Genomic DNA, 25174 nt, shown 5'->3' on the forward strand with positions numbered 1-25174 from the left:
TCCAGGGAAAGAGCAACAGTGTCAGGGAGAAAACAGACCACAGTTCCTAGATATATGGTCCATGGACTGGAACCCAGAATAGAAGGTGGTCCCTGGTTCCCCTACCAGCCACTGGGGAAAGTGACACAGACTGGGCAGCAGAGCCGAAGACTACCTGGGACAGTTGCCCAGTAGGACTTTCCTACCCTAGAAGGGAAGGACTACAGTGACCTGGTCGGAGGGCCAAGCCACAAAGAGAAAGCACCCTGAGTTGCAGAGAGAGAAGGTGGCAGGGTGCATGAACAAGTAGCAGAAGAGTGTGGCAGACCTAGAAGTAGCTAATCCCCAGAGCAGCCAGGACCAGCTGCCTTAGAGGTGAGTGGATCTCGTTAGACACGGATGAAGACATAATTGCCCAAAGTGTTTCCAGATCCAGAACTTAGTCACAGCTCAGCCTCCCATTACACAGGGAGAATGCCAGGCTGCTTGAGAGTAGAGATGATGTTGCTGATGATATGTAATGTTCAGAGAGGAAATAATATTGAGAACAATCATAGAAATGTAGGGCTAGAAGGGCCCTCAAAATCATCTAGGCCATTCCCTCTCATGCTGAGTTGCAAGTAAACCTAGACTATCCCTAGGATGTGTTGGTACACCTTGTTATGAAAAACCTCCAGTGATGGGGTTTCCACAACCCTCCCTTGGAAGACTATTCTAATACTTAACTATACCTATGTTTAGAAAGCTTTTCCTAATTTAAATCTCCCTTTCTGCGGATTAAGCTAATTAATTCTTGTCCTACCTTCAGTGGAAGTGGAGACCAATTGATCACTGTCACTTTTTTAATAGCCCTTAACATATTTGAAGACTGTTATCTGATCCCCTTCAGTTGTCTTTTCTCAAGAGTAAACATGCCCAGTTTTTGTAACCTTTCCTTACAGGTCAGGATTTATAAATTTTTATAATTTTTGTTGCTGTCCTCTGGACTCTCTCCAATTTGTCCATATATTTTCTAAAGTGTGGCATCCTGAATTGGACTCTATACTCCCAACTGAGGCTTCACCAGTGCTGAATAGAGTGGAACAATTACCTCACATGTCCCAGATCAACATTTCTTTTAATGCAACCCAGAATAATATTAGCATTTTTTGCAACTACATTACATTATTGACTCATATTTAATATGTGATCCACTATAACCACCATATCCTCTTCTTCAGTATTACTGCCTATCCAGTTATTCCACATTTCGTAGTTGTGCATTTGATTTTTCTTTCCTAACTATAGCTCTTTACACTTGTTGTTATTGAATTTCATCTTGTTGATTTCAGACCAATTCTCTAATTTATTAAGGTCAGTTTGAATTCTAATCCTGTTCTCAAAAATTCTTGTAACCCCTTCCAGATTGGTGTCATCCACAAATTTCATAAACATTCTTCCCATTATCCAAGTCATTAGTGAAAATATTCAATAGTACTGGACATAGGACAGACCCATACAGGATTCAGAACCCCAAGAGATATGTCCTCCCAATTTGACGGAAAACCATTGATAACTTCTTTGAGTATATTCTTTCAGCCAGCTGTGAACCCACTTTAGGCAATATGGTCTAAATGAAACTACCTTAGTGTGCTTATGAGAAGGTCATGGGAGGGACTGTATCAAAAGTGTTACTAAAATCAAGATAAATCATGACTGCTGCTTCCCCAACCAATGAGGCCAGTAACCTTGTCAAAGAATGTGAAATGGGAGAGTAAAAGGGTTTGAGATCTGCCCAGTAGCTTTCTTAGGGCCATACACTGCCCTCAGCATCCACACCCAACTCTTCTTGACATAATTAAGATCTCCTCTGCAGAGCCAAGATAGGATGTATCCCTTGATTACTTTCTGAATGTTCTTCTATGAGGCCCTAAAATAGCATTTGTGCATAGATTTAATCTCCCTTTGTTTATGATGTATGTTTTTTAGTGATTTTCACAAAGGTTTGAAAGAGAAGAACTTAGAACCATTGATTTCCTTTGAGCTGCACCTGCTTACAACAAGATTGAGTTTGGCCACATTCTATCCTCACATGCAAGTATGGATCTCTCATTGACTCAGTCATGTCACGACTCCCTATATTACAACTGTACCTCATGGTCTTCTGACCAAACTTTGATCCCTCTAACACTTACCTGGCAGTCCAAAGGGAATAGCAGGCATAACAAACTGAGGATAGGCTTCATTACCACCAAAAAAATAGTGACCGTGAATGACTACATATACATTGTATTTGATTTTTACATTTTGAGATGGCCTTCTTGATGAGTCTTAAAAGCTACACATACAAACCTACATATGTAGACTGAAAACATTAGTGATACCTTAAAAAGTCAGTTTAAAATTGAAAATCTGCTTGTGCTGTGAGCAGTAATTGAGATTGTGTTTTTTGGAGCAGGAAACCCCTGATTTTCTCTTGACATTAAAGGGGAAATAATATCTTTCCAAATGATATTAAATGTGCATATACTCTACATTAATTCAAGATGGCTTGATGCATGGAAAAAAACCTATCCTTTTAAGTGGGATGTTTCATTAAGTGAGTTGATAAGTGGGCTCGACAGTATATTTAAAGTGCTGCTTAATTAATTTCTTCTTGACTGTACAGTGACCTATATTATCACTACAATGCAGTAGAATCTCACTAATTCTCACTAATCACTGAGAGATCCATTTAGGATTACTGAATTAGCAAGTAACTGAACAAGCATAATAACACCTCCTCACACACCTCCACCCCAAAAATTCATTACAGTGTCACAGTGTGTTCTTCGTTTCTTTGTATGAAAAATAAGGTTTAGTTTTAATTATTTGGTACTTCATACTGTACTAGTAAATGTTTGGTGATAGATATTTTTCAGAATAATGAAGTGTTATTGGTAATGAGACTTCACTGCAGCATCTGCTGTTCCATCTTTGCTGAGGAGTGGGTTGAAGTGACTAGTCTATATATTTTTTTTCTTTTTTGTGAGACTTAGTGTTTCTGTGTTGGCAAAATGTGAACTAACAAGTTTCTGTTGTAAGTTTGGCCAAATTCTGCACTCTTTTTACATGCGTGCCAGCCTGTTCACTCAATGGAATAGTATCTGGCTGGTGAATTTTGCCCATATGCTCAGGGTTCAGCTGATTGCCATTTTGGGGTTGGGAAGGAATTTTCTTCCAGGGCAGATTGGAAGAGGCCCTGGGGGTTTTTCACCTTCCTCTGTAGCACGGGTCACTTGCTTGAGGATTCTCTGCTCCTTGAAGTCTTTAAAACCACTATTTGAGGACTTCAGTAGCTCAGACATAGGTGAGAGGTTTTTCGCAGGAGTGAGTGGGTGAGATTCTGTGGCCTGCGTTGTGCAGGAGGTCGGACTAGATGATCATAATGGTCCCTTCTGACCTAAATATCTATGAATCTATAAGTAGATCAGGTATAACTGGAAGCAGAATTTGAAATTTGTATTTTTGTTTTAATTTATTATTTTTTGGTTGTTCTTACTTAAGCACCATTTTGTTAGAGAAGTAAAAAAAAGCGCTTTGTAATATGCAGGAAACAGAGACAAACAGTGATGACTTGAAGCTAGAGCTAGTGTATAGGTTAGAAAAGACAGAAACGTCTGTGTATATGACCAAGAATAACTCTTTCCATAAAACTTGCCTAGATATGAAAGTGTGAAATTGACCCCTGTACAGAGATCCAGCCCAAGGCCTATTCACCACTTAAGAACTCAAGCCTCAAAGGGAATTTAAATAGCGTAAAGAGCTTGTGCTGTGTCTGCTCAGGGCCAAAACAGTGCAAATACCTCTGCAGGTACTGCATGCAACAAAGCTGAAACCACTACTGCACCTTATTATAGGAGGAGCTGTTATTGGCCCCTGTATTTAGGTTGCCTAATGCTTTTTCCATTATAAAAGGATCCTAATGACCTTTTCTTTGAAAAGCATTCACTGTTTGCAGCAGGCCTTTAATATTCTGCAGGGGAAATTGCCTCCAACTCTGTAAGTGCTTTTTGTTTATCCCATGACATTTCATTCAGTTAGCAGTGTTGTGAAGTGTTAAAAAAAAAATCCACCACCATTTGCCATCTCTCCCTTGTATTCTCAGGAACACTTAAGCAGACTGCCCAAAATAATGAACATTCGAAAGAGACTGGCCCTGTCACCACCAAAATAGCAGCAAACTCTGTCAGCACAGCTGAAGTGGGAGGGTGGGGCAGAGAGCCTAGCTGGACTTCCCCTGACGCCTCTCCCTCTTGGACTGAGTATATGGGCCCCTGTGCCCTGTTTTCTTCCACCCACCTTTCCTCACCTCACCTCCGGGGGCAACACATGGGGCAGAAGCTTCCCCAATTCATGAGTGTAGGAGGGGGAGACAGAGAGAGAGAGAGGGAGAACACGCTGAGTGAGGCTCTCCCAGATCTCACACCCCTTCTTGGAGCACTACATGGGCAGGAACTGTCACCTCCTGGGATATTTCACCTCACCACACCCAAACCAAGAACATGGTATCAGGATTCTGTAAATGGCAAAGGATCTTGCAGAAGTAGCTTGTAACTGAACTCGTTTAAATAAAAATGATCTCATTATTATGCCAGATCCTGAAAATTTAAGGAAGGCAGCATTTTCCAGCAAAAGTGAGCTTTTCAGGCATTATCATCCTGAGGACCCGAAGGAAAAAAAAAACAGTGAAAAGTCTGAAAAGTCCTTTTCATTAATTTTGTAAACTTTGGGCCTGATTCCACAGTTGCCAACTTTCACGTGGTAAATAGGCACCCCGACTTTCACAATAAGCCAAAAATCAAGCTAATCCCATTTCAAAACAAGCCAGTCCCTAAGATCCCCAACACTCTGTGACTAGATGCTCCTGGTGTGCAGTGTGGGACTTTGATGGGCCCACTGTGCACCACTGACTCTCTTCCCCCATTGCCCCTAGAATCATAGAATATTAGAGTTGAAAGAGACCTCAGGACGTCATCAATCCTATCCCCTGCTTAAAGCAGGACCAACACCAACAAAATCATCCCAGTCAAGGCTTTGTCAAGCCAAAAACCTCTAAGCATGGAGATTCCACCACCTCCCTAGGTAACCCACTCCAGTGTTTCACCACCCTCCTACTGAAATAGTAGGTTTCAGAGTAGCAGCCGTGTTGGTCTGTATCTGCAAAAAGAAAAGGAGTACTTGTGGCACCTTAGAGACTAACACATTTATTTGAGCATAAGCTTTTGTGAGCTACAGCTCACTTCATTGGATGCAAAAACCAGTTGGAGAACACTTCGTTCTCTTTGGTCATTCGATTACAGACCTAAAAGTTGCAATTCTTCAACAAAAAAACTTCAAAAACAGACTCCAATGAGACTGCTTAATTGGAATTAATTTGCAAACTGGATACAATTAACTTAGGCTTGAATAAAGACTGGGAGTGGATGGGTCATTACACAAAGTAAAACTATTTCCCCATGTTTATTCCCCCTACACTGTTCCTCAGATGTTCTTGTCAACTGCAGGAAATGGCCCACCTTGATCATCACTACAAAAGGCTTTTTTTCTCTCCTGCTGGTAATAGCTCACCTTAAGCGATCACTCTCATTACAGTGTGTATGGTAACACCCATTGTTTCATGTTCTCTGTGTATGTAAATCTCCCCACTGTATTTTCCACTGAATGCATCCAATGAAGTGAGCTGTAGCTCAAGAAAGGTTATGCTCAGATAAATTTGTTAGTCTCTAAGGTGCCACAAGTACTCCTTTTCTTTTTTCTAGTGAAATAGTGTTTCCTAATATCCAACCTAGACCTTCCCCACTGCAACTTGAGACCATTGCTTCTTGTTCTGTCATCTTTCACCACTGAGACCAGCCTAGCTCCGTCCTCTTTGGAACCCCACTTCAGGTAGTTGAAGGCTGCTATCAAATCCCACCTCACTCTTCTCTTCTGCTATCTAAATAACCCCAGTTCCCTCATCCTCTTTGTAAGTCATGTGCCCCAGCCCCCTAATCATTTTCATTGCCTTCTGCTGGACTCTCTCCAACTTGTCCACATCCTTTCTGTAGTGGGGGGACCAAAACTGGATGCAATACTCTAGGTGTGGCCTCACCAGTGCCAAATAGAGGGGAATAATCACTTCCCTCGATCTGCTGGCAATGCTCCTACTAATATCGCCCTGTCAAGGTTCCTTCCCCACTCTGAACTCTAGGGTACAGATGTGGGGACCTGCATGAAAACCTCCTAAGCTTACTTTCACCAGCTTAGGTTAAAACTTCCCCAAGGTACAAATTAATTTTACCCGTTGCCTTGGAATTTCCACTGCCACCACCAAACTTTAACTGGGTTTAATGGGAAACGAAGTTTGGACACGTCTTTGCCCCCAAAATCCTCCCAACCCTTGCACTCCACTTCCTGGGGAAGGTTTGGTAAAAATCCTCACCAATTTGCATAGGTGACCACAGACCCAAACCCTTGGATCTGAGAACAATGAAAAAGCATTCAGTTTTCTTACAAGAAGACTTTTAATAGAAGTAAAGGAATCACCTCTGTAAAATCAGGATGGTAAATACCTTACAGGGTAATTAGATTCAAAACATAGAGAATCCCTCTAGGCAAAACCTGAAGTTACAAAAAAGACACACAGACAGAAATAGTCATTCTATTCAGCACAGTTCTTTTCTCAGCCATTTAAAGAAATCATAATCTAACGCATACCTAGCTAGATTACTTACTAAAAGTTCTAAGACTCCATTCCTGTTCTATCCCCGGCAAAAGCAGCATATAGACAGACACACAGACCCTTTGTTTCTCTCCCTCCTCCCAGCTTTTGAAAGTATCTGGTCTCCTCATTGGTCATTTTGGTCAGGTGCCAGCGAGGTTACCTTTAGCTTCTTCACCCTTTACAGGTGAGAGGATTTTTCCTCTGGCCAGGAGGGATTTTAAAGGGGTTTACCCTTCTCTTTATATTTATGACAAGCCCAATATGCCATTGGTCTTCTTGGCAATGAGGGTACGCTGCTGACTCATATCCAGCTTCTTATCCACTGTAATCTCCAGGTCCTTTTCTGCAGAACTACTGCTTAGCCAGTCGATCCCCGGCCTGTAGCAGTTCATGGGATTCTTCCTTCCTAAGTGCAGGACTCTGCACTTGTCCTTGTTGAACCTCATCAGATTTCTTTTGGCCCAATCCTCTAATTTGTCTAGGTCACTCTGGATCCTCTCCCTACCCTCCAGCGTATCTACCTCTCCTCCCAGTTTAGTGTCATCTACGAACTTGCTGAGGGTGCAATTAATCCCATCATCCGGATCATTGATAAAAATGTTGAACAAAACCGGCCCCAGGACTGGCCCCTGCTTGCCCCGCCTTGCACCTGCTTGCCGGGATCTTATAAAAAAAAAAAGCAACAAGTTACAACCAGCAACAAGGTACAAGCCCAACAAGCTACAAGCCAAAAACTAGCCAACAAGTAACTCATAAGCCAATGAAGCCAAAAACAAGCCCAATTTCTGCGTTTTTTTTCCATGGGTTTGGCATGTCTGCCTGATTCTCTTGTCAGTTATCAGTACACAGTCCAGTAGTGCTAATAACATCCGGTACTCCTGACTTACACCAAAATATGCCAAAAAGAAAATCTGAGCCATTGTGGATATGTACCTAAGCAAAAGACCTTTTAAAGGTGCTTTTTTAGGTTGGTGGTACTTCATGAACTATGAGAAATGCTATGCAAATAGGGACAAATATTAATGTCAAATTTTCCTGTTTCTTCAGAAGTCTTCCATCTGTGCAATTATAGTGTGACAGTCATGGAGGGCGCAGCTGTGCAATACCTTTAGTGTGGTATTTTAGGTGTACATTTCAGTCTTAAAATCTGAAGTATGCAATTATAACTGCTGGCTAATACTTCAGTTTTCTGCACATATTTTGCTCAAATTTTTAAATTTGCTTTGACCATATTCATGGCCTTCTAGCATTTACTTTCACAAACATTCACACAGTTGCCTATTGTACTGGAACGAATGTTTCTTGAAAACAGGGTTACAGGCATGAATATTCACAAAACCCCAATTTTAAAAGTGCACGTGTAATTTTTCACACAGGAAATAAGCAATACCATGTGATCAGAGCCAGTCACAACTAAACACCTGGAGTATCAAATATTACAGAAAACTAGGGAGGGTGAGATTCTGTGCTGGGGTTTAAGACCTCACAGCCCAGGGGAACGGGCCAGATGGACAAGCAGGTTTTAAGCCTCCTATGTTTCTGTCTGATTCGGGCCTGCTTCAAGTGCAGAAACAGCCACAATATAACTTTAGGAGGCTCTAGGGGGCTGCCTACATTATGGCAGCCTGTCCCCAGCTTCCTATGGGTGGCAGAGTTGCCCAAAATCTCTGTAGCACTGCTTGCTGTGGCCTGACCTTCAGCATGCTCCCTATCCCTGGGTTTGCTGAGAGGGAGGGCTTTTGGAGGACAGCCTACAGCTTCCTTCCTTAGCTCCTGTGCTGGGGAATTCTCCCCTGTCCACAGGCAGGGCTTTAAAGGTCTTTTTATTCTGCTCCATCCCTTTATGCCTGGTATAAATGGGCCAAATTTAGAGTGAGTATCTCACCCTTAGCCATTTTTGTAACGTTTGGGATTGATTATTAACATACTGATCTAATAGTTTTGATTAACATTCAAGTTTGGGCAGATATTTCATAAGCAGAAAGGGTAAGTGTCAGATTGTGCTACCTCTACACATGCTGAAATGTACTTCACTCAAGAAGTAGTCCTTCTGAAACCAGTTGGACCACTTGCAGAGTAATGTATTATTCAGTGTGAGTGACAGTGTCAGAATGTGGCCTAATTTGTTGGATAAATTGGTAGCAAATTATTCCCTATAAATACAAATCAAGGAAGAACCATAATTCTGATCTAGCCCTGAAGAACCCCTACAGTCTACACTTATGCCTGCGAAGGATGGAAGCATGGAGCAGTTCAAACATAGGCAGAATACAGAACAATAAGGAATGTACTTTTCAAACCACTCCCTCTTTGTCGGCTTTCAAAATTAACAACAAAATCTCCTGGAAATCATTTAGCCAGGGCCAGTTCCGTCACTTCCTCTCTTTGTTTTTTGTTTTTGTTTTTTTAAGTTTGCTCTAGGCTTGCTGTCTCCAAATATAAAAGACTCACTCTTCCCCCCCCCCGACCCCTAAATATTTTAGGGATAGAGCTGGAACAACAGAGTGTACTCTAAAGGTTGGGATTGTAATTTGAAAGGTACGGGCTCGCTGATTAGTGGAACACTAACACTACTTCATAGAATATCATGGTTGGAAGGGACCTCAGGAGGTCATCCAGTCCAACCCCTGCCCAAAGCAGGACCGATCCCCAATTATATCATCCCAGCCAGGACTTTGTTAAGCCTGACCTTAAAAACTTCTAAGGAAGGAGATTCTGCCACCTCCCTAGGTAACGCATTCCAGTGTTTCACCACCCTCCTAGTGAAAAAGTTTTTCCTAATATCCAACCTAAATCTCCCCCACTGCAACTTGAGACCATTACTCCTTGTTCTGTCATCTGCTACCACTGAGAACAGTCTAGAGCCATCCTCTTTGGAACCCCCTTTCAGGTAGTTGAAAGCAGCTATCAAATCCCCCCTCGTTCTTCTCTTCTGATGATTAAACATCCCTAGTTCCCTCAGCATCTCCTCATAAGTCATGTGTTCCAGTCCCCTAATCATTTTTGTTGCCCTCCGCTGGACTCTTTCCAATTTATCCACATCCTTCTTGTAGCGTGGGGCCCAAAACTGGACACAGTACTCTAGGTGAGGCCTCACCACTGTTGAATAGAGGGGAACGATCACGTCCCTCGATCTGCTGGCAATGCCCCTACTTCTACATCCCAAAATGCCATTGGCCTTCTTGGCAACAAGGGCACACTGTTGACTCATATCCAGCTTCTCGTCCACTGTAACCCCTAGGTCCTTCTCTGCAGAACTGCTGCCTAGCCATTCGGTCCCTAGTCTGTAGTGGTGCATTGGATTCTTCCGTCCTAAGTGCAGGACTCTGCACTTGTCCTTGTTGAACCTCATCAGATTTCTTTTGGCCCAATCCTCCAATTTGTCTAGGTCCCTCTGTATCCTATCTCTACCCTCCAGCGTATCTACCTCTCCTCCCAGTTTAGTGTCATCTGCAGACTTGCTGAGGGTGCAATCCACACCATCCTCCAGATCATATATGAAGATATTGAACAAAACCGGCCCAGGACCAACCCTTGGGGCACTCCACTTGATACCGGCTGCCAACTAGACATGGAGCCATTGATCACTACCCATTGAGCCCGACAATCTAGCCAGCTTTCTATCCACCTTATAGTCCATTCATCCAGCCCATACTTCTTTAACTTGCTGGCAAGAATACTGTGGGAGACCGTGTCAAAAGCTTTGCTAAAGTCAAGGAACAACATGTCCACTGCTTTCCCTTCAACCACAGAACCAGTTGTCTCATCATAGAAGGCAATTAGATTAGTCAGGCATGACTTGCCCTTGGTGAATCCATGCTGACTGTTCCTGATCACTTTCCTCTCCTCTAAGTGCTTCAGAATTGATTCCTTGAGGATCTGCTCCATGATTTTTCCAGGGACTGAGGTGAGGCTGACTGGCCTGTAGTTCCCAGGATCCTCCTTTTTCCCTTTTTTAAAGATGGGCACTACATTAGCCTTTTTCCAGTGTGTTGCTCTTCAGTGTGAATAAAATAAAAAAAATCAGACTGAACACAGATACCTTGTCACCTGTGTGAGCTACTATCTGAAGCATTATAATGAGAGGAGAACTGAGCTGCAGGGGAGATGTTCTAGGAGCTTTCATTATGTTTCATGCATCAGACTGTAGTTCTGTTGTCAGGGAAACCACTTCTCCTATCTCTATGTTCTCAATAGCTGCCACTGTAGCATCCAATAGATTGCAATAAGGACACAACATAAAAGAGGAGTTCTGATAATACATTATTAAATCACTTTAAATTAATATTTATAGCAGGGATTTGTTTAGTTAGGTATTAAAGGAGCTGTGATATCCACCTCCCTCCAGGTGAGTCAGCCGCCTGCTTTCTCTGATGAAAGATGCAAAATATGGTACCTTTAATAAAAAAAAGAAAGAAAGAAAGAAAAGACTCTAGCTTTTGTTCTAAAGTTTTCAAAATCATGCTACTATGAAAGTTTTAAAGGGTAGATAATCAACTTATTATTAGAAATGAACCATCACAAAGATGCCTCCCCAGTTGGGGGAGGTCATGTAATATCCTCAGAGGGTGTGGTAGCATTGTTAGGAACTGGAGATTGGGATGGGGTACTGACTTGCTCTAAAACCTTGTACAAATTACTTTGCTCCCATTTTCAAGACGTTCACTAATGTTAGGTGGCTCATTTTGAGTGCTTCCCTTCAGATGCCTGTTGCTGCCGAAGTATGGACACCCAAGTCTGAGGTCTCTAGCTCTAATGGCTATTCTTGAAAATTCAGGCCCTAAGGCCTGATGTTTTCAGTACCCACAACTCCAGTTGAAATCAGTGGGAGCTCTGGGCATTCACCACTTCTGGAAGTTAGGCTCCAGGTGCTTTCAGCTGTCCACCAAAGCACTGAGACACCCGTCATTAATGGATATGTCTGAAAATCTAAGCCTTACTCAATTCGGTACCTCAGTCCATGTATCTATAATATGGCACAAATAATGTTTATGAAGCTTGCTTAATTGCTGTTTGTAATGTTTTTGGAGATTTATAGATCAGAGATTCTATAGAAATCCAAAATATCTTCCTTATGAAATTAGAATGACTTTTTTTTCCAAAGGGCAAGTCCATATAGTGTATGCGCTCAAATATGCATATTGTGAGGTATGCTCATGCCCAAAACTGAACATGCAATCTTGTGTGAGAATTTTTGAACACTTGACCTACTATCCCTGAAATGGGGGATTTCAAGAACAGTCCTGAACTATCAGCATTTAACACTGGAATATACATTTCTAGTAGTATTTCAAAAAGAAATGAAACTTAACTTGACTCTATTCCACTGGAGACAGCACAGTTCGCAAACTACCCAAACACAACATAGCCTTCCAAAGACGCCAAAAAATACCACACATATATCATTAAACTGCTCACCCATTATTGATATGTATATTTTATATGCCTTGTTTTCTTCTTTGAATATTAATTAGCAAGCTTCAAAGACAGCCACATTAGACTTTCTCTACTTACTTATATTAGTACAGGTGTTCAAAATAGAGTATTCCTCACAAGGTAGAGAGGGAAACTGTAAATAAACATACATCTTTTTCTGAGTATTGTAACTGGACTACTGAAATAGGTAAATAGATCTATGTAAGCTGAATAAGTGGGTGGGTGGGTGGGTGGGGGGATTTTATCCTTCAACTGAGTAAGACAAGGGCATTGTATAGCCATAGCAATCTGAAAATGCCATCATTCAGTAGCCCCAGGAGCCTTACTACAGCATAGCCTTTCACTTCCTGGGAGGGACAGCTTGATGTTTTTAGGCTACATACTCAACCCTTTAGCCCACTTACTAGAGAAGCTGAAGACTTTGGTCCTTAACAAAGGGTGCCCTTCCAAAAAAACTCCTTTTCCATTCTTCAAGGGCCTGATCCAAATTCACTGAAATAACCAGGAGTCTTTCCATTGACTTAAGTAGGATTTAGATCAAGCCCCAACAGAGCTTTTGGGATCTGCATCCTAAATTTCTTTGCCAATAACATGTGACCAACACACAGTTATGTAGACTTGTCCATTTAGCCTCACTGTGGTTGAAATATACCTTTGTGCAGAGGAGATGCATGAGGCTTATGCACAATTTAAGCCCTCAGTGCTGATTGACTAGTATATAGTCATTTTTCATTGTAACCATGCCATATGCAAATTCTTGCATTCTACTGAGGCTGAGAACAGCCATACACTGACAACAAACATTAGTATTTTATTGGCCAGAAAATTTTGCAACTCTGTTCTCCATGAATAATGTGGCTTTCTTAGGCTCTGGTTGTGATGGTAATGGTGGTAATTGGAATGCTTGCAGCCTGGCCTTAAGGTTCTTTTATAAATGATTAAATAGAGATTAGTATTTCCATTGCCTAAAATAGGAAATCTCTGCGTATTGTAATGGAAAGAAAATTATAATGATTGGATAGAGAAAAATGGATGATTCACGGCTGTCTTATTAACATGCTACTTTCAATCCAGCTAAGGAAATTGGTCAGGGAATGTACAGTACTTTGCATCTCGAAAGGTGAAAGTCTACTATTACAGGTGGTTTATCACAAGTGAAAACCAGTTGTCATGCTCTAATCCCATATGAAATTCATTCCCTGGACATATAAACCACCTTGGCAATTTTTGCTTAAATAAAGCACAAGACTGCATAGTGGAATAGCAGAAGTGTTACACTTCAGAAGGGAGGAACATTAGGAAGAGCTGTGTGAGGAAGCTTGAAATGTGCTTCTCCATACAACGATTACTTTTAGCTACCTTAAGCTACCACTTAATCTTTCACTTCAGTGAGTGCTAATTTTACCCAGAAATTCTTTTAAACATGGTGGTTTCTTTTAAAATGTACTATATTATTCCTCAGTAATGATCTAAACTACCTTAGATTTCCATTGTTACAGAAATATTCTGGAGTAGATTGTAAGATCTTTGGGGCTGGGCCTATCTTTTTGTCCTATGTTTGTTTTTGCTTAGTACAATGGGGTCCTGGTCCATGAACAAGGCTCCTAGGCCACACCAAAATACAAATAACTGTAGCATGCTGTATACATTTAAATTTCCATAAGTACTATGAAGAAAAGGAGGACTTGTGGCACCTAAGGTGCCACAAGTCCTCCTTTTCTTTTTGCGAATACAGACTAACACGGCTGTTACTCTGAAACCATAAGTACTATGCAGCTCCTTTTTTTTTTAAAAAAAAAAAAGATACGTTTTCATCTCAGGTGGATAGGTAACAATGTGTTTTACGAAATATAATAATAATAACCCTGTCACATGACTGGAATATTGACTAAATTCACAAGTCATTTTATGAGGGACCGGGCCAGGACAGAATGTTTAATTTTTCTGAGTGTAGTTTTCTTGTATGATAAGAAACACACTGTATTTTCTGGTGCCAGTCACATGATCTCCACAGGTCAACAACATCTGCCACATATGGATCTACATTCACCGACTTCACTAACCTACTTTTAAAACAAAATGATATGTCAGTTGTGTAGATGTCATAAATATAAAGGGAAGGGTAAACCCCTTTAAAATCCCTCCTGGCCAGAGGAAAAATCCTCTCACCTGTAAAGGGTGAAGAAGCTAAAGGTAACCTCGCTGGCACCTGACCAAAATGACCAATGAGGAGACCAGATACTTTCAAAAGCTGGGAGGAGGGAGAGAAACAAAGGGTCTCTGTCTGTCTATATGCTGCCTTTGCCAGGGATAGACCAGGAATGGAGTTTTAGAACTTTTAGTAAGTAATCTAGCTAGGTATGTGTTAGATTATGATTTCTTTAAATGGCTGAGAAAAGAACTGTGCTGAATAGAATGACTATTTCTGTCTGTGTGTCTTTTTTGTAACTTCAGGTTTTGCCTAGAGGGATTCTCTGTTTTGAATCTAATTACCCTGTAAGGTATCTACCATCCTGATTTTACAGGAGTGATTCCTTTACTTCTATTTGTTTCTATTTCTATTAAAAGTCTTCTTGTAAGAAAACTGAATGCTTTTTCATTGTTCTCAGATCCAAGGGTTTGGGTCTGTGGTCACCTATGCAAATTGGTGAGGATTTTTACCAAACCTTCCCCAGGAAGTGGGGTGCAAGGGTTGAGAAGATTTTGGGGGCAAAGACGTGTCCAAACTACGTTTCCCAGTAAACCCAGTTAGAGTTTGGTGGTGGCAGTGTATATTCCAAGGACAAAGGATAAAATTAATTTGTACCTTGGGGAAGTTTTAACCTAAGCTGGTAAAAGTAAGCTTAGGAGGTTTTCATGCAGGTCCCCACATCTGTACCCTAGAAAGTTCAGAGTGGGGGAGGAACCTTGACAGTAGATAACTTACATTTTCGGACTATATTACAAATTTTAATCCTTCAACACATATGTGAGATAGGGGAAAATGTAGTCCAGTTTTACATGTAAGGAAACTGATGAGTTTGTGACATGACCCAGGTCACATCATGTTCAGTGCAAGATTAGAACTCAGAATCAACATAAATGGATAAATCCCTATCCTGTACTCCAACTACTGAAAAATACTGCTTAGGAGTTGGAAGACCTGGGTTTAATATTCTGCTCTCCCACCGATTTCCTGTGTGACCTCTGGCAAGTCACTTAGCCTCTTTTTGCCTCAGTTCCCCATCTGTAAAATAGAGATACTAGCAGTTTTTAACTCACAGGGGTGATGTGAGAATAAGTATACTAAAGATTGTGAGGCGCTCAAATACTATTATAATGGGAGGTCATATAAATACCAAAGAGAGCCATTTTAAAGCCGGTATTAAAGAATCTATTTTGGGAATCTTCTTTATTTCTCTTCTCCTCTTTAGGACTCAAGAGGAAGATTGAAGTGGCTTTAGATTATATAAAAACACATGGGATGTTTCATTTATTTTTTATTTCTACACTTGAAATTTCACTCCTAAGTGGTACAAAATGATCACAAAAGCCATTTCCCTTCCTTCCTCTGAGTATACATATAGAACAGAAACTTACACCTGCAGAGGGAAAGGAGAATTCAAAAAAAAAAAAAAAAAGACAAGGGAGAAGGATTACATCTTCAGTAGCTTCAGTTTTGCAGTTTAGAGACTGTTACCAAGCCAACATTGTGCCTTTTAGTCACTGAAGAAGGGTGAAGTCATTTAAGTAAAGTGAAGAAGTAGTAAAAGTCAAACTGTTTGTTAAGGACAGGTTTATAGGATCCACTTCAAACTCTGTCAAGTAAACAGCAGAGCTGTTTTTTGGCACTGGCTGTGTCTGATAATAGAGTGCTTCTTTCCCAGGTGTACCTTTCATTTTAAAAGTATATAAGAGATCAATGCTAATACACCCTTTGCTGACTGTTTCACTGCATAAAGAATGAGGACTCAAAGTGAAAGAAGGTGGTGATTTTATGACCTCTGCTGAGAATCAAATATTGCCCATACTTAAATATTTTACAGAGAGCACAAAGATTTTGATTTTGCTTGTCTAAAGCAGTCTTATTTCAGATCTAACCTGACACAAGCCCTGATCCTGTTGGCTATATACAAAATATTCATTTTATTCCTGATTCGCTTATATAGTCTTTTGAAGTTTGTGTTCCTGCCTTTTTGCAGCTTATCGCTTACTCTTATTTTTCATTTGAAATGAAATTGTATTTTAGGGAGATACAGGATTCAACTTTGGAATACATATGGGTACTCGCTCAGTGATTCTGATGGCTACTGAATATACTAGGTCAGACTCTCTTCCTCCTTTTCTGCATTGGAACCAAGACAAAATGTGCGAGGGAAATACAATGTAGCTTTAAGCCATCTTTGCACTTCATGAATGTTTTTCTTGTTCACCATCAGACTCAGGGTTGCTGTATCTTATGCTTGCTTGGAGCCACTTTCTGTGGGCCATTATGCTGACATGGGATATCCAGAGTACAGCGTGCTCCACTGGTAGTCCTCTTGCCCCCTTCCTGATAACTCCTACACCAGGATCTGACATACAGCTCTTAATGCACCTTTACACTGTCCATTCAATCCTATATGAAAGGGATATTCTACAGTCCCATTACACTACCCAAATGGTGCAAACTGGCTATATCCTAAGAAAATATTGGGTCCACAGACTTGTTTTATTTGTAAGGGAGTGTTTCAGAATACATAGCATGACATATTAACATTGACATTTTGTTTTTAAAAATTCTACTTCCATGGTTCTCATCACGACAGTCAAGACTGTTCTCGTGGTTCTTCCTCATTGTGTTTAGGTTGGAGTTAGAAAAGGAGTTATTATACCAAGTGTATCTGAGCTATGTGCATACGTGCAAGCAGCTGTGAGAGAGCGAGCAACTTAAAGCAATTTTTCTGTCATGGAAACATGACTCATGCACTTTTATTCATACCCACTATCTTGCCAACACTTTCTTTTTAAGATCTTTCAGGGAAAAAAGAGACAGATGTATAAATATTTCTAAAGTTTCTAGTTAAAAATGTATACGATAATCTCATAAAAATAATCTTAATTCATAAATATGGGGAAATAGCTGCAGGGGAAAAAAACCTCAATAATATCCTTTACTCAAACTTGGAAATGTTTATCAGATCTAACAGAATTAGCCAAATTAATATCATATATTATGATTTTTTCCTCCTATATTGCTAGCCTTTGGGAGTGAGGAACATCTCCCATTTCTATCCTGTAAAATATCTCTTGTAAATTTTGTTTTACTGTTATTTGTAATTAATTTATTCAGAGAAATTTGTCTCTTTTCCTACTTGTGAATTGGCACTGAGGAGATTTTCTTTAATATCTGTTCAAAAGTATTTGTCATAGAGTATTTACAAAATAATTACTGGCCTGTAGCTGATTCATGAGCACTTCTTTGAGTATTTGATAATCAAAATAACACCTTTTTCAGTTGGCCTCACATGATGATTCTATCAAAGGGAGTTCTGACTGCAAGCTTTTGGATTGGGCCCTAGATTAGTGACAACAGGTGTTTCTAAAACTATAAGATTACCTACTAGGGCTCACTATGTTGTATAATAGCTTAGTACTTTTGAAATAAGACCCTAAGTGACTTAGGTGCACAAGTGCCATTGATTTTAATAGAAATTCAGTTCCTAAATCACTTGGGCCCTTTTAAAACTCTCTGAATAGAAAACAAACAGTTAAACATTAAACCATAATTTAAACATAACACTTGGAGATGCAGTTAGCTCTAAAGCAGTGGTTCCCAGACTTGTTCCACTGCTTGTGCAGGGAAAGCCCCTGGCAGGCCGGGTCGGTTTGTTTACCTGCCGCGTCAGCAGGTTCGGCCAATCGCGGCTCCTAGTGGCTGCGGTTCGCTGCTCCCAGGCCAATGGGAGCTGCTGGAAGCCAGTAAGTACCCCAAGAGGCGGTAGTTAGGGCAACAGAGGAATTCTTTGGTTGACCTAACACTGTTTTCACGATGACTTAGGTCTGCTTAACTGTGCCACTCAGGGGATTTTTCACACCCCTGAGCAACATACTTATGCCAGCCTAATTTTCTAGTGTAGACTAGGCCTAAGAGTGAGAAAAATGAACAATCATCACCATGTCTAGCTCTGAAGCAACATATGTAAAAGTTTCGGTAATACACTTTCAGGCGTAATGGAAACCCAGATGGTACTATACTATTCTGAATATATCCAGTAATATTTATTGACCTGGCCTGAAGTAAACCCACCAGGCTGTACTCTAAATACTTAAACTTTACTGGTGAATAGTGGGAGGTGTTTTTCAATTCCATTGGACTCTAGGCAACCAGAGGGAGAACCCAGTATTTTATCACAGTGAAATATTTGATACAAATACAAGAGCAATGACTTTTACAAGACCAGTCAAAATATTTCTCTGCCTTCTTCTATCCCAGTCATTATTTAAACAGATGTAGATACTACTGCAGGCTTGCACTCTAGAAACACTCTAGAAACTTGATAACCATGTAGGTACAGCTAGAGAGAAACATGTTAATTTAGTGTTTCTTAACAAAAATGTCCCTAATTGGAGAATATTGTAAGCCTATTTGTGTGGAAAAAGTGCTGAAGAAAGATTTATTAAATAGTTGATTTCATGATGTCCTTCAGAATCAAGAGAAGGAGCCCTTGCTTTTATTGCCATTTGAAAATGGACCCTGATAACTAATATATCACCTGTATATCTTATGTCCTGCCATCTGAAGGTGAACATGATTAAGTTTTCTGCCTCTCCTTTCTATTATTGTAGTGATATGTTTTGTGTGAAAGAGCATATCAAGAATGTCAGGAGGAAAAAAGATGATGGATCATGCTTACACATTTTTTGTCTGACTTACCAAAAAAACCAAGCTACTCTGGATTTCTGATGACATTTTCCCTCAAGCATAAGTCCAAGAAGTGGGGAGGCAGTTTTTTTGACATACCGTAGAATCTTTAGACATTCAAGTTGGGAAAGACCTACCAATATGAGGCCATCTACTCTATCTCTGTGCAGTTGCAGCATTGTTTACTAGTGTTTGATCCAGTCTAATTGTTAAATGTTTGAAGCAATGGGGGTGCACTTTCTTTGAGTGACTTCCACTGAAAACTTTCCCCAACATTCAGTTGAATTTTCCGTCTTTTAGTCATTCTCTTATCCTTTTTCTTTTCCTCAGCCATATCTTTCCTTCCTGTTGTCTAAATTCTGCTACTTGCATTTAGTGCTATGTTATTCTTTGATTGCCTAACTGAAATCAATGGAACTGTTTATGGACCATGACCAAGGGTTTTGGATCTGGCTCTGACTGTTTATGCCCTTCAGTTATGTGTAACCTGTTATTATGTACCCTTTGTTCACAGATGTGTCAATTTACACACATTTAACTTTTACTCTCTCCTCAACCCATATTTTGTAATACTTTTTGTTGCTCTCCTCTTAACTGCCTTTGATTTCTCAGTATCTTTTTGGTAATATGGTGCCAGAATTGAACATACTACAGATTATGTTGCCCCAGTGACCTATAAAGGTGACTACTATGTCCTTGATAACCTAATGTCTCCTTATAGGCAGCACAAAATTATATTTGCTACCTTTTGCGCCCTACTGTATTGCATGTTCCTGTCTATTGTCTATCCCTCCTAAATCTCCTTCAGCATTACTGCAGTCCAGATTTTACCTTCCCATTGAATAGCTCTCAATGGTTTGTTTTCCTCCAGTTATAAGGATCCTTTCCATTTGATTTTTTTAATATATGTCAGAAAGTTAGTGTTTTTACAGTGCAGTATACTGCGGCTCATTATCTTTCTTTGTTACTTAATATTGTATTATATGAAGTCCCATGAAATAACTAGAATATATACAGCATTGATTTTTAGTGAGAATTTGCATAATCCAAAAAACGCTCAAGACACTGTACGGTGAAAATAAAATTGTGCGACTGTTTGCATCATTAGAGACTCTTCTGTAAGGAGTGGAGTAGGTCCAGTTGAAACAAACAGTTCACCCCCCATTGAAAAATGGCCTTTTTTTTTCAAAACTGATTGTCAACATTGCTGCAGTTTTTCATCTTTTCTTATCAATGTGAATATTGAGAAGCTTTGTATGCCACAACTGGGTTTTCAGTAAAATGAAAAATATTGATAATATTATATCAGCCTCCCATTTAACAAAGAATGGTTCTGTGTGAAATAAAGCAACTTCCAGTTATTTAATGAGAAGTTTTAATTGTTCAAAAATCTAGAGGGAGCAGTAGTTTGGGTAGAAGGCTTTTATTTTTTATTCTGTCTTGGCATCCCTACCTACCTACCCTAGACAGGATAGATTAAATTGACTCATCCTATATCCTATACATATCCGGGATAAGCTACTAGTAATAGTAAACTACTAGTAATAGTAAAAGATAAAGTATACAGGAAGAGCAACTAGGTCACAGCAGTGGGTGGTTGTACTATGTCCGTAAGATTCAATGTAACCCAATGAGATAAAATTTCAGCTTGGAGAGGACCATACTCTAGGATTCAATTCCTAATGCTGAGTAAAAGTAGACTATCGAGGTCATATTACTATCCTCCTGCTCAGGAAAAGGATATTGCATGTACAAAGTAGGTACAATTTGACTCGCACAAAGAACTATAGATATGTCTGAGTAGCTGCCCCTCTGCCTGATTTGCTCCCATAATTTAATTGCCAGTGCAAAAATGTGGGCCCTCAGTTTCTGAAACTTGCCTACCAGAACTCTCCTCCTTAAAATTTACCTTAATAATAAGTTCCTCAATTTTTTATCCTTTTGTCCTCTGCCACCAGTGCTTCAGAAAGCTGCCTCTTATCATTGTGAGCTGTGTTTTAGCAAAATATTGAAATGGAAAATGTCTTATCTTCTACTGTTCAGTCTCAGATTTCCATCTTTGCTTTCACCCCCAGTACATAGGTCCTGTTTATTGTACAGACAGATCAAACCTCTTCCAGTTCCTTCCTGGCTGCCTGCTATTTTTCTTCATTTCTGTTTTAAGTGACTGTTTGAGCAATCACTGAATTCAGCAATCTCTGCTGCACCTACCTGAAGCATTCAGATAAACTTTGCACAAAAGAGAAGGTAATCCTAATGGTCGAATGTAGAACTAACTGTGTGTGTGTTTCATGCAAGCTTCCAGAGCCAAATTGTCCAATGCATTGTTAGAATATCTGGTGGCCACTTCACCGTAACTTTAATTCATTTTAGTATTTTTAACACTTTTCACTGAAAGATTTGCTGCATTATAGAAATGGAGAAGAAGCAAGTTTCAGAATTTCCATGCTATGTACAATCTACATATGCTCAGGTTTTTAATATTGGAGGATTTCCAGTTTGTAGGGCAAGTGGGATTTGTGTCTGAAATGGCAGGCTTTAAGAAATGAAGGTCAAGAAAGGAGTTGCAGTTATACTACTTCAGGAATGATATTTTGTTGCCTCCTTGCTCAGTGGCAGCAGAACTGAGAGCTCTACAGTAGGTAAGTGTTCTATTGGAAGAGAAGTTAGCCACACAGATTTCAGGGTATTTTCTCATAGTCTGTTTTTATTCCTACGATATACACAAGCATGTCTACTTTGGACAGGGAGGTTAAAAAGCAGCAAAAGGGAACACAAGCAATTCCACTTGTAGTAACTCCAGTTAAGACTCCACAGTGTGCAGCTCTATTTTCCAAAAAGCTACTTTTTTCCTACTCTTTCCTTGGCATACTGGATGTGCCCTGCTGGCCCCCAGTTTGCTCACCCCTGAACAAGTAACATGCCGTGCTTAGTCTCCTAACTGAGCACAGACTAGGAAGGAAGGCATAGATGTCTGAAAAGTAGCCCGACTAAAAGACTAAAGACACCCCTCAGACGGATTCAGTGTCCACTTGAGACTACTTCTCTACAAATTTCCATCCAGACCCGAGGGTTAAACACATCCAGTGTCCTTAAGCATCCTGGTGAGGTTGTGCTAGCCTGCTTTATGAGGTCCTTTTGTTAAAGGTTTTTTTTTTTTTTTCCCAAATATCCTTCAACCCTTACTATGGAGACCTTTATATCAAGTGGTTGTATATCCATAATTCATAACATGCATTTAATTGCCGTTTTGGCATAACAATATCCAGTTTTAACTTTAACCTTCCAGCTCATGCAAGTTTAATGGTGGTAAAATATTAAATAGATGAACACATCATGATAGCTTTTCTGTTAATGGCAAACCTTAACTAGGGAGCCATTACCTGTACCTTCATTTTGTGAGTCTGAATTCTCAAAGAAGGAAAAGATAAATGAGTAAAATATTTTCAGTGACCTCCAAATCGTGCTATGGCATCCTACTGCTCCCAGGAATGATGCTGTTGGCTATGCTTTACTGTTCCCTTATCACATGTTTGGTGTGGGTGTTACAGAAAAATTGTGCCAACTTTAGGTTCTATTAATAAACATGTGACATGATTCAATTCCAGTTGGAGCATTACAGATGGATTTTTTATATGCACTTGAATCTCACTACATATATGCTGAAATTAAAAGGAATGTGTATTCCTCCAGTGCTCTGTGTAGCGAAAACAGCAACCACTGTTACTCTTTCTTTGCTCCCCCCGCCACCACCAAACCCATGAACTTTCTACTCAAATCCAGAATAATTAATGAAAATAGAAGGCATTGGCAGGAGGAAGAAACATCTGGGGAGTGTTCCAATGATGTGAAGACAATTCGAGGATTCATAAATGCTGTCTAGCTTTGAATGTCAACCATGGTTACCTATTATAGTTTTTAAAAGTAATAAATGACATCTTATAGAAGTGTTCAATAAGGATTTGGAGTGAGAATGCTACCTTTTAATGAAGAGTAATTTTTAAGAACTAAAACTGTTGTCATGACTCTGAAAATATGATTTATGAAGCAACCAAGGCAGCGCTAGGTAAAATTGATTTTAAAATAAGTATCTGGCTAACTTTGTGTGTATGTGTGTGAGTGCAATGAGGTAAACAAACTAAAGAGTAGATTTTGCCTCACTAATTTTCCTTTTTGAGGAAGATGGACATTTAATTTCTCAGCAGCTGCTCACCTGTTAACTCCTCATTACCCTAATGTAGTTAGACTCGCAACAAAATAGTCAATATTTTCAAACTGTTCCCACAGCTATCTTCTACATTATTATATAGTTCTTTAAGTGCTGATCCCGATGTGTATTCCACTGTGCGTATGCATTTACTCTATTTGCTTGGGACTAGAGAATTCTTGCAAGCAGTGGTCGTTGTCTGTATCTGTGCCCTCATTCTCCTTTTGCTCTTTGTCAAGAGTAGAGGGGGCTGGGAGTGCAAACCAATGTCTCTCCAGTTCCTTTCTACTGCTGCATGGCCTAAGTCAGAATCTCTGTTGTCCAGAACTGATCTTCTTTGACATTTCCCTGTAAATATTTCCAAGTTTCATATGCAGTTAGTATTGCTGTTAGTTTTACAATTTTAGCTACCAGTTAGTTTAAATCTCCAGCCAAGGGCATCTTCTGATGCCCTGGCGAAAGACTTAGACTATTCTCAGGCTTCAAAAACTGTCTTTGTCCCCATGCCTATTCAGTCAGTGATGACCACCTTTACTGGCTTGGAGAAGCTCATATCTCCTCTAAGTGCTGTATCTTCCACTCCTTCCCCAGCTGAAAGTAGCAAGTGTGAGAGCTTCAGCTTTGGAAGCACTTTGTGGAACATACCATGAGGCTCAGTCAGATTTGGACCAGGAAAAAACCCTGCCCTGGCCCTGAGTCATTATGGGATTGTACCTCCAAGCTTGCAATCTGACTTAGGACCTGGAATGACTAGAATGAAATCCCCTTAATTTGGGTCTTCCCATTAATGTAAGGGGTACTCTCCTAAGCATAAAAGCTGATCGCCTCCTAAATCTACTAAGAGAAGGGGTCCATTTCCAACCCATCCAGGTCAGGCAAGTCTTTGAACCCAAGAGACAATGACTTTAGATCCTCCTATGCCTCATGACCATGAGCAGAAAACACAGAGGAGCAAGACTCCTTCAGCATTGTTATTGACACCAACCACAGTACAGACTAAGACAGAACACTGGAAGCTGAGGGACAGCAAATCATCTGTACCAATGAATACCATGCCGTCGGAGCTCCTTTACTGGCAGCACAGTTGCAGCCCCATAAGGAACCACCAATTACTAAGAGTTGCTTTATACCAGCTCTACGAATGAAAGTCAATGAGTTGTAGCCTTAGAAGGCTCCAGTATCTTACATTCCAGAAGATATCTTTATCTTCCTGGACCCACAATCTCCCCTGTTCCAGGACCAATCCTCCCCATGGACATTTTAGCCCCAGTAGAAGTCAAGGAACCATATGCACAGTGCCCCAAATCCATATGATCCAAGAGTGAATCATATCACACATCCTCCAAGAGGATAACCAGAACTTACTAGGCCTATGGAAAAGATAATGATGAACTGAATCTGCTGGTACCACTAGTACAGACAGGGATATAATCTTCCTTGCCAAGGGAGGGAAATGCTCCAGCCCCCCTGTCTCCTCTGGTCAACCACAAACAACCCCAAGAGCTGCTATGGAGAGTGGCAGAAGAGCTCCAAATCCTCTTAGAAGAGGCCCAGGACTGACAGCACAAGATCCTGGACATTCTACAGTCTCTGGGGTTCAGCTGAGTAGCACTCTCAATGAACAAGGCCATGCTGGAATTGGCAACAACTTTATGACATAAGCCTACTACCTATGCTGCTACCCAAAAAGGGCAGAAAAGCCATTCTTTGTCCTGGCTAAGGGAGCACAGATTTTGTTTTCCCATCCTACTGCAAATGCACTGGTTGTCCAATATGCCACAGAAAGATCCAGAAAACAGCATGCGAGGGCCACTCCTGCACATATAGAAGCCAAGTATTTGGACCTCATGGGAAGAAAGATGTTTACTTCTACCAGCCTCCAATTTAGAATTTCTAGTTACGTTTCTCTAGGGGGGCCTGGTATGGGTTGTTATGGGGGTTTAAT

Source organism: Lepidochelys kempii, chromosome 1, assembly GCF_965140265.1.
Source record: "Lepidochelys kempii isolate rLepKem1 chromosome 1, rLepKem1.hap2, whole genome shotgun sequence".
NCBI classification, from domain to species: domain Eukaryota; kingdom Metazoa; phylum Chordata; order Testudines; family Cheloniidae; genus Lepidochelys; species Lepidochelys kempii.